This window comes from Lynx rufus, unplaced genomic scaffold (assembly GCF_022079265.1).
Source record: "Lynx rufus isolate CCGP_SWC_20201006 ecotype Redwood Valley unplaced genomic scaffold, mLynRuf1.p SCAF_5, whole genome shotgun sequence".
Taxonomy (NCBI): Eukaryota; Metazoa; Chordata; class Mammalia; order Carnivora; family Felidae; genus Lynx; species Lynx rufus.
In genome coordinates, this window is record NW_025814867.1 from 84,379,963 (window position 1) to 84,390,163 (window position 10,201).

The 10,201-nt window shown below is 44.2% G+C and overlaps 1 long non-coding RNA gene across 1 annotated transcript; it reads right to left on the minus strand.

Moving 5' to 3' along the window:
- Positions 1 to 238: 238 nt before the first annotated feature.
- On the minus strand, positions 239 to 6,609 carry LOC124527067 (uncharacterized). The gene is made up of 3 exons (XR_006965796.1): positions 6,525 to 6,609; positions 1,551 to 1,607; positions 239 to 524 (listed from the first exon to the last, which is right to left on the minus strand). It is a non-coding gene; the product is annotated as an uncharacterized LOC124527067 (long non-coding RNA).
- Between the last annotated feature and the right edge of the window lie 3,592 nt (positions 6,610 to 10,201).

Genomic DNA, 10,201 nt, shown 5'->3' on the forward strand with positions numbered 1-10,201 from the left:
GGCGCTCTTTCTCCCTCAAAATAAATAAACTTTATAAAAATAAAAAAAGCGGGCGCCTGGGTGGCTCAGTCAGTTGAGCGTCCGACTTCGGCTCAGATCATGATCTCACAGCTTGTGGGTTCGAGCCCCGCATAGGGCTCTGTGCCAACAGCTCAGAGCCTGGAGCCTGCTTCAGATTCTGGGTCTCCCTCTCTCTCTACCCCTCCTCCGCTCATGCTGTGTCTCTCTCTGTCTCAAAAATAAATAAACATTAAAAAAAATTTTTTTTAAGATTTAAAAAAAATAAATAAAGGGATCCTCCAGCTTTCCTACTGTATAGGAAATAACATCCTGCTTATAAATCACTACATTTCTGAGGTGCCTTCTCACAGGCCCCTCTGAGAAACACTGTTTTGTCTCCTTGGAAGAAACCAGGGCATGGCCAGCTTCTGAAACTGACTTCTCGTTGGTGAGGTTAACATTGAACTTTACCCCTCATGGAAGTCACAGAGGTCCAGAGTCCCTCAGGCCAGAAGGGAGTCCACCTGTGAAGCAAAAAGCCATTTAAAAATAAAATCCTGCACACCCTAACAGCATTAGCTCGGTGCTTCTTGGGGCCCTCAGTGTAAGGGGCCCAATGACTGTGGTTCTGCTTCAGGTGGGAGGGAGGCACTGGTTGGCTCGGAACATCTAATCTGGCAAAGACAACGTTTTCCCCCAGAAAAAATAGAGGCTGGGAGGAAAGGGGCCTCTGATGGCAGATCTAGAGACAGCAATCCCTGATGGCAGTCCTAAGGAGGTTGCCTGGTGTTAGTCTCCCTCAGAGTATGTGTGGGTGCGGAACCACCCCTCCAGCCACCACGGCTGAGAGGAGCTCACTCACCAAACAGAAACGGACAAAGGCCCGCTTCTTCCAGAACCCATTTCTGACACTACGACATGTCCCAAGGGAACGTGTGGCCCCAGACAGACTTCATATCCTGATCTCTGGACAGAAAGCCACTCAGTCTTGTTTCCCTCATTTGCATGATGTCAAAAAAAAAAAAATGAGTCACACTGAATTGTCATTTGTTAAGAAATTTTGGCAAGAGCTTCCCTACTGAGATTGGAGCTGATTTCTCAAAAAGGAATGCACAGGAACTCGAACCCTGATTTGTTATGTGAATGTGATCAATGTTTTAGGCCTCAGTTTTTCCATCTGTGAATCCTGACGTGTTTTAGGGTTTCTTTCCACTCTAACCTACTGGGACTCTACCGTAGTCAGGACTATCACAAGTAGAAGGAAGATTTTAAACTTTCCAGGACAGAGATGAGTTAGGGAAACTTATCTAACGTGACTCTTCCACAATTGTTCTTGCTTTCGATTTTGTCTGCTGTTGTGGAGGTCAGCAACCAAGGCCAAAAGGGAGGGAAATCAAAAAGATCCGGTTCCATGTCAAGATTGGGCTATTCTGCCAATTAGTATACAATAAAAGCGGCTCTGAACCTTTCACAACCACAGAACTTGGTAGAATTTGATGAAAATCACGTGCTCCTCTCCCCTTCCCCCAAATGCACATACAAATACATACTTGTCTTTGCAGCTCATGTCAGGGGTCCACAGACCCCGGAAGCCCCATCCACAGACCCTGTTAGGAAATATTAAATAATTCATATTTAATAAATTATTGATCCTCTGTTTCTGTATCTGTAAAAAGGAAATACCAATCACCCCCAACCAGTGTCCTGAAAACAGAGGAGGATAAATAGAGCTGTGCTATTAAAACCTATGGGTTCTCCGCCTAGTAGCCATGTAATATTGATGCAATCCTATTACCATCATGTGCCATCGTCATTCTCTCTTCTGCTTCATGGGATGTAAATTTCCGTGCAAGACAGCAGCAGTCCTGTCTTGTGAAATTCCCGAAGCAAACCCTTCTGGTAAGCCAGCACTATAAGTCTTCATACTTGCTTGTTAGAGACGTAACGGGTCCCCGTGGAGACCAAAGAGAAGGCTAGAGGTAGCGCTGCGGGGTAATAACCGCCGAGGTAGGAATGTCCCAAATGATCCCCTTGTGGCTTTAAAAGTCAATGTAACTTTCCAAAGAGTCTTCCTTTCTCTCAGAATATGTTGTAACATTAGAGAAATGAACTCACAGAAACAAAACCAAGGTTTAGGGGAAAAGCTCTTGATGAAGTTATCAGTCATATATTAAATAGAGTCAGTCCGTTTGGTCCAAGGAACCAAACCTCAATTTCCATATCAGCCATATAATGAAGGAATTAGATTAGGTTCTGTGGCTCTTCCTCTTTCTGGGTCTGCATATTCTTTGAGAATGGGATGTAAGCTGTGGCTCCCGGCAGAAAATACACACACGATGGACACCTACTCTCACGTGCTTTGACTTACAATTTCGGGGCCTTGCAGAGCCCTGGCGGCCCGATTATGGAACACGAGATTCCTACCAGCTACACTCCCCCTCCCTCAGGCCTCTTCTGCCTCAGCTGTTGAAGGCTCTTGGGATCCACTGCTAAGTCCATCTGTGGCTTCGGGGCCAGTCCTTGACCATTTCTCAGAGCCTCTGCAAACAGAGGAAGGAGTGAAGTTCTCTTCTGGTGGCTGCTGTGAAAATAGCCGTGCTTTAAACGCTCGGCGTGGGGTCTGTTTAGGAAGCAAAGCTCCGACAGCAGTCTCGCAGGCAAGAGCATAAAACTCTTAAGTCAACATGTTTTGTTTTGTTTCTTTCTTGGAAATGAGGAACGACGAGGGCTGGGGGACGAGCGCAGGATGAAGTGGAGGGTGTGGTCAGAACATGCAGACAGCACAGGGCTTGCAGAAGGGGTGCTAAGGATCTGGAGGAAGCCTGGAGGAGCGGTGATCTTCCCTGGGTGGGAAGTTCTGCAGCTTCTAAACAGACAGAGGGGCTCCTCCTACAGCACCTATGGCCTGCCTTACTGTGGTTCAGAAATAGTCCCTGCCCCTCCCTGGGGTAAGATGATATTTCTCCTCCTCACTGACATCACCCTTGGTCACAGGGCTTGCCCTGGCTGGTGAAATGAGCAGAAGTGACAGCCATCACTTCCAGGCAGAAGATTCAAGAGCCACCTTGAGGTGTCCCACACGCTCTTCTCCCTCTACCACAAGACTGGTCCTATTCCAAATCCACCACCCCATCAGCCTGGTCCCAGAGTGAAGGTGACCCGGAGCGGACCCGCTGTGAGCCTGTCAGAAACCGCAGGAAGTGCGAGAAAAAAGGCACCTATAGTGGGTTGAATGGTAGCCCCCCAAAAGATATGTCTATATCCTAACGCCCCAAACCTATGAATGTGACCTGATTTGGAAAAAGGGTCTTTGCAGATGCAGTTAAATAAGGATCTTTAGATAACGTCACCCTGCTTTGCCCACATGCACTCTACAACCAATGACAAGCGCCCTCATCAAGATGAGGAGAAGCCAGAGGCAGAAATTGAATGATGCAGCCATAGACCAAAGAACGCCGGGAGTTACCAGAAGCTGAAAGAAGCAAGGGAGGGTCCTCCCCTAGAGCTCTTGGAAGGGAGGCTGAGACCCTGCTGACATCATGACTCCAGAATCGTGGCCTCCAGAATTGTAAGAAGATAAATTTCTGTTGTTTCAAGCCACCCCGTTTGTAGTCATTTGTTACAGCCACCATAGAAAATGAATGCCCCACCTTGGCAAAATATCTTTTCTTCCTGAGTCCCTCCCTCTAATGTAATTCGCAACGGCAAGAACTACAAACCAGTATACTAATGGATTAGGAAGAAAGCTTCTCTTTCTCTCTATCCAGTCCCTAGGGCAGGGCCTCGATTACGTTTGAAGGGGAGAATGCCAGCTCACAAAACCCGACTGGTTCACTTCCTCTCCAGAGGGGACACCCGCAGTGAGAGAGGTTGAATCCTTGATTATGGGCTGTGCACAAACTGATGCTCAAAATAAACAGCCCCTGGAATCAAAGCTCAGGGGACAGGGCAGAGAATTTTAGAGTCTCAAGGGTGGAGAGAGATCACATCCGACATCTTCAGATAGAAGTTTTAGCGGTACTTTAGAGAGTTTAAAGGACTTTTGCACCCTTGTTTATTCTTTGGCTTTGTTGGCGACACTGAGGCCCGGGGAGGGGTGCAGCCCGCCCAGGGTCACGAATGAATTAGGGGCTGATGCCTGCTTCACCATTCAGCACAGAAAGGTGTTTCCTTCTCCACAAAAGTCTGGCTGTCGGCCTCAGTGCTTCCCACCAGGAACAGGGCTCTTACCACCTAACTGGTCTGGAGGGCGTAGGTCTCTCATAAGGTTTCACCTCGCCTAGTCTGGGGCTTCACTCCATATCATTTAAGCATCTTAAAATGCATGTTCATCCCACACTGAGCGCTGTTTTTATCTTGAAACATTTCCATAACTCTTTTAGAATTTTTGCTTTTGAAAGTAATTGCTTATAACTAACTTGTTTGGTTTTATTTTCTTAAAAAAATTTTTTTTAATGTTAATTTATTTTAGAGAGAGAGGGAGCAGGGGAGGGGCAGAGAGAGAGAATCTGAAGTAGGTTCCAGGTTCTGAGCTGTCATCACAAAGCCCACCGTGGGACCTGAACTCACAAGCCATGAGATCATGACCTGAGCTGAAGTTGGATGCTTAACCGACAGAGCCACCCAGACATCCCTAACTTGTTTGATTTTAGATGGTCTACAATGGTCTCAGCAATCCTCATTCAGACTCAGGAAAATCTAACCATAGATTGTTTTCAAATGCAACGAAATGTTGATGGATGCTGAATTTCATGATTAATCAGATTGAAATCATGCTTCCTTTTGTACAGATTTAATTCAATCAATGCCAATATCACAGATAATGCAGATATTGGTTATCCCCATTTTATGCTTTCAAGCGGAAGGACCACTCTCCCGAGGATACCCAACTATGAACGAAAGAAGCCAAGAGGACTGCAGCCCAGTCACCCAGACTCCAAGAAGAGCCCCCCTTTCTGTTGAGCACAGCAGAGTTTCTGTTCAAAAGATTCACAGCCTCTCAAAGAATGACTAATATGTCAACAAGGCACAGAAGTCAGCTTGAAAGCACTCCCACTGGTCAAATCTGGGGCAGTTTATTTCTCAAAATAAATAATGGTAGTAATACATTGTAATTATTGAGGAAAATAGGAATCCCTAAGTCCATGCGAACACAAAAAAATAGAGAGGAAAGAAAGTTTTTCCTGACAGTAAAATACCAAATAATAGATGAAGAAATGATGGAATTTTAAAAATCACTATTTAGCAACCATCTTAGCAATAATTAATTCATCCAAGAGATACCAGTGGATGTTGAAACCTGGGCGGTGGGGGAGGAGTTGAATAAGAAATAGGAAATTTGCATAGTTTCAGCGTACCACTACACAAAATTCTCATTTGTGACAAAGAGAGAGTAATTTTTTTTTTTTGTATCTTAGAGAGAGAGAGAACAGGGGAGGAGCAGAGGCTGAGGGAAAGAGAGAGAATCTTAAGCGGGTTCCACACCCAGTGCAGAGCCCAACGTGGGGCTGGATCCCACGACCTTGGGATCATGATCTGTGCAGAAATCACGAGTCAGACGCTCAACCAACTGAGCCACCCATGCACCCCAAGAGAGACTAATTTTATAATGAAAAATCATGGGGAAATATCAGACAAATGCAAATGGAGGGACACCTCTACAAAATAATCAGAATGTGACATTCAGAAGTATCAAAGTTGTAAAAGTCAAGGAAAGACTGAGGAGGCACTCTGAGTGAAAGAAGTGGGAGACAGGACAACGAAATACAACAGGTGATCCTGAACTGGGTTTCTGTTGTAGGGACCATGATCTGTCAAAACCTGAACAGCACCTGAAGCTGGATGGTAGGAAGGCATCAGTGTTAATTTCCTTGATGATTGCATTCCAGTTATGTAGGAGAATTTCCTTGTTTGTAGGAATTGTACATTACAGTATTCAGGCTCAGGAAAGTTCTTTGTTTCATTTTTGCCATCTTTGTGTAAGTATGAAATTATTTCAAAATAAAAAACTTTAAAAAAAGTAAAAATAAAAATAAAAAACTTTAAAGAAGAAATGTAGACACAAACAAGTCAAAGTAGTGAATGTTAAGCATATTTTTGTCACTGTTTCCAAGAAATAGGCTGCCTCCCTCAAGGACAGGGCAGTAACCTGTCAGCTGAGGCAGACTGGTGCAGCGCTAAAAAGACATGCACTCAATGAATGCCTGAAAACGAGTCCTGTATCTTCGCTGGTTTAAACTGATGATTCCTGAATGTCATTCACCATCAACCTTTAGTTAGCAGTGGCTCTTCCATTTGACCTTTAAATCTGACCCATTCAATGAAAAAAAGTTCTGAAAAACAAAACACTAAAGGGTATTGACATGGTTCCCATGTAAAATGAACACTTCAGTAAATGTTTTTTAAGAAACCAGAATCTAATTTTGTAACACGAATGCTGATTTTCAAGGGGGGGGGGGCGGGGGCGCCAGAAATGAATGTGCTATCATCACAGTGTAAGAGGAACAAAGGCAACACCGACTTACCACCGCACAGAACAATGCACCTTCCTGTGCTGGATTCTCCTGTGCGTTCTACTGCCATTACTCCTGAGTGACAAATTTCCAAAGAAACATTTTACAGTGTGTATGTCGTCTTGTCTGCCGACGATTGGCTTGCCCGCCCTCCCTCCTTCCCTTCCTTCCTTCCTTCCTTCCTTCCTTACTTCCTCAGTGCATTCCTTAATGCACTCAGCATTGTCTGGGTCAGTCGGAAAGTCTATTTTTCTTGCAGGCTTTAGGAAATCTACAACACCTAGTGAACCTATAATTAAGCTTAATATAACCTGGAGAAGGCAGAAGAGGAAGAAAATGAAGGCTGTGAATAAGTGGCAGCGTGTAGTTAGCACATACCCATTTCCTTTGCGGAAAGGTGACGAAAGCCTGCAAACATCTAGAGTGCCCTCTGTGTGCTGGGTCTAACTCAGATCTCTAGCTGTTTCAGCTTTTCTTTTTTTGAAGAAATGATGCTCCTGGGGACTGTTCGGAATATTGCCAGGGAGTCCCCTAGGAAGCCGCGCAGACCCTCCTTTCTCTCCAAGTGGAATAGGCTGTCCCTGACTCACAACCCTGCTGTGATCCAAAAGTTCTTTTTTAAATTATTATTTAGAGCGTGGAAATATTGTGAATTATGGTTGGGTTTCCAGTTTAGCTGCAAAAGCCCCCCATAATTAGTGCATAAAGTAACCAATATGCATACATACACGCACTCCAACGTCATCGTTAGAACCTCTAAGGTGGCATTTTCGGTAACGGTCCGAGTCTAGTGTTCATAGTTCTGACACTACCTTGATGAAAATGATACATGTTGACAGATGGCTCCTTCACTTGGAATTCTGATGTGAACAAGAATGTGGTGAGGGCTCACAGTAGGCCATTCTCTCACTCTCCCCGACAGGCATAGATCCCCCTCCCAAAGCCTACACTGAGTTTTATTATGCTCTCATCATTGTCTTTTTATTCCACTGCACACACCTCTTGTTTGTTCTCTCTCTCTCTCTCTCTCTCTCTCCCCCTCCCCCCACCCCGGCATAATCCGTTTCACTGAGCCCAGAAAATCCGACATTTGGGCAGAAAATAAGGACTGAAAGGAAACTGAAGAAAGTAGATATCGCTTGTTTTTAAGATTTTATTTTTAAGTCATCTCTACACCCAACATGGGGCTCGAACTTACAATCCCAAGGTCAAGAGTTCCATGCTCTACCGACAGAGCCAGTCAGGTGGCCCTGAAGAAAGTAGGTATCATTGATCATCTCGCCACTAAATACATTTTTCATTTAGAATGCTTCAACTGATACTTGGTGAAACAAAATATCTTTAGAATATTCTATTTATCATGATAATAAAGAAAAGGAAAAGGAGGAGGGAGACCTAAATAGCTATATTGGGATCAACTCACTGCTGTAACCACACTTGGCTATAAATTTACTAGATGTGACATGATTTAAGTTTCAAAAAATAAGACCATCACCAGGATGATCTCATCGAAAGTACAAATGTCCTTGAAATTCTTATTCTGTGATGGGGAGGGGGAAAAAAGGGAGCAAATCCGTCTGGTATTCTCCCTACGTGTTCTTCTCCAAGACAAAGTTTCTAAAATAATCTCAGACGTGGTGTAACATTTGCCAGACAGCTGTTCTAGAGAAGCCAAGACAATAATCCTTGGGTCTATCATAGTCTTTTGTACTTTTTCTCCCTTCAGTGAAATCTGTGTCCAAGCCAATTTATAGACGCATGTTCTGCAAGTTCAAAAATCATCTCTAAGGAGACTTGATGTGACTTAAGGCCTTTTATGCTATTCTACTGACCTGGTTAAGAAAACAGTTTCTTGACTCATTGGCAAAGCGATTGACCACAACTCTGTTTTCTAGAAGGCAGATGTCTGTGAAGATGAAGCTTCCACTGACATTCACCAGCTCCAAGATGCACCTGGTCTGAACGGTCCTCTCTCCATCCCTAAGACTGCTCCCATCCAGAGTAGATGAAACCCTAGGACAGAAAGTTACAGACCTGTTGATCTTAGAGTTAGCAGAAAACTCTAGAAGTCATATGGCCTGGCATCCTCCCTTCGAATCTTTTGGTTACCCCTATTGCCCAATAGATATAAAATTTTCTAGAACACTAAATTCTTTCTACCAATAAACGTGTTCAGAATCCTGTGACTATTTTAATACATCTGGCTTTATCTTTCCTTCAGATTAATGTCTTGAAAGAACTTTAGAAGAAAAAGGGTTTGTGTGTTTCCATAGACCTAGATATAAAACCTTGAGGTCAGCCAGTTCTCTTCAAAACGCCAGTTTTCTGACGCTAGTGCTCCTTAAATCTTCATCATCTGTCAAGGAACAAAGAGGACTGTTAGTAGAAGAGGAGACAGAGAAGCACACAATATGGGCATGGGGACTGGAGAGCAGACGCTGATCTCAGACAGAAGCAATAAGAGAGAGAAGTGTTCCCAGCTCTCTTTGAGGCCCCAACAGATTGTTGCAGGAAGCAGATTTCTGGCCTTGGAGAAATTGTTTTCTCTTGTCACTAAGCTTTCTCCAGCTCTACCAAGAAAAAGGTTAGTGTATACATTTCCAAGGGCCGCCACGAAAACATACCACAGACCAGGCGGCTTAAACAACAGAAATTAATTTTCTCACACTTCGGGGGGCTAGAAGTCCAAGATCAAGGCGTTCACAGGGATGGTTTCTCCTGAGGCTTTCTTCTTGGCTTGCAGACATCTGCCTTCTTGCTGTGTCCTCGCATAGTTTTTCCTTTGTGCCTGGGTATCCCTCATGCCTCTTTCTATGTCCAGCTTTCCTCATCTGCTAAGGACACCAGCCAGATTGGATTAAGACCCAGCTTAAAAGCCTCATTTTAACTTAACCATCTCTTCAAAGGCCTGGTCTTCGTATACAGTCAGTCACATTCTGAGGCCACATTGAAGGGACATAATTCAGCCCATGACAGAGAGAGTACTTTTCAAGTTAGGATGCTAAAATCCAAATAATTAGTAAATGTCAGTGTTTTTAAAATAAGCGAAATAAGAAGTGTGATTGAAAGTATAACTGGAGCGCCAAGGCTAAGAGATGAAATACCACGGGGACCAGTCAAATGAGACGCCTAAAAATTGTGTACCGTAGATTCAGGCACAGATTCTGCGAAGGAACGATACCTAAACCCAAGAGGGCGGCTGTTGCTGCATCCAGTTCATCTGCAGGAGTTCAACGACTGGTCACAAGATAAATGTTTGGGGTTTCAATAAATAAATAAATAAATCGAAACTATTATCATTTCACTATGTAATCAATATTGAAAAGTTGCTCATGATATCACTGGCATTCCTCCTTGGGTCTTCGGTCTTCGGGCTCTGGTGACTACCTTACACTTACAGCAAATGTCCATGGTGCCTAGCCACATTTCTAGTGCTCATTACCCACATGTGGCTGTCATACTAGACAACACAGATCTGAAGAGTGGTCAAGTCCACGGTGGCCCAGGACACTGCCCTGTCTTACGCTCCAAAAGGAAGTCTGAGGATTTAATGAATGAAGAGGAGGGGTTTGAAATTAAAGACATTTTCTTAAGGTTCTCGAGAGCGGTCAGTGCTTTCTGGAACTCCTAGAGATGCCTACAGACTTGTGAATGCAGCCCCATCACATGGTACCTTTCCAGATTCAAAG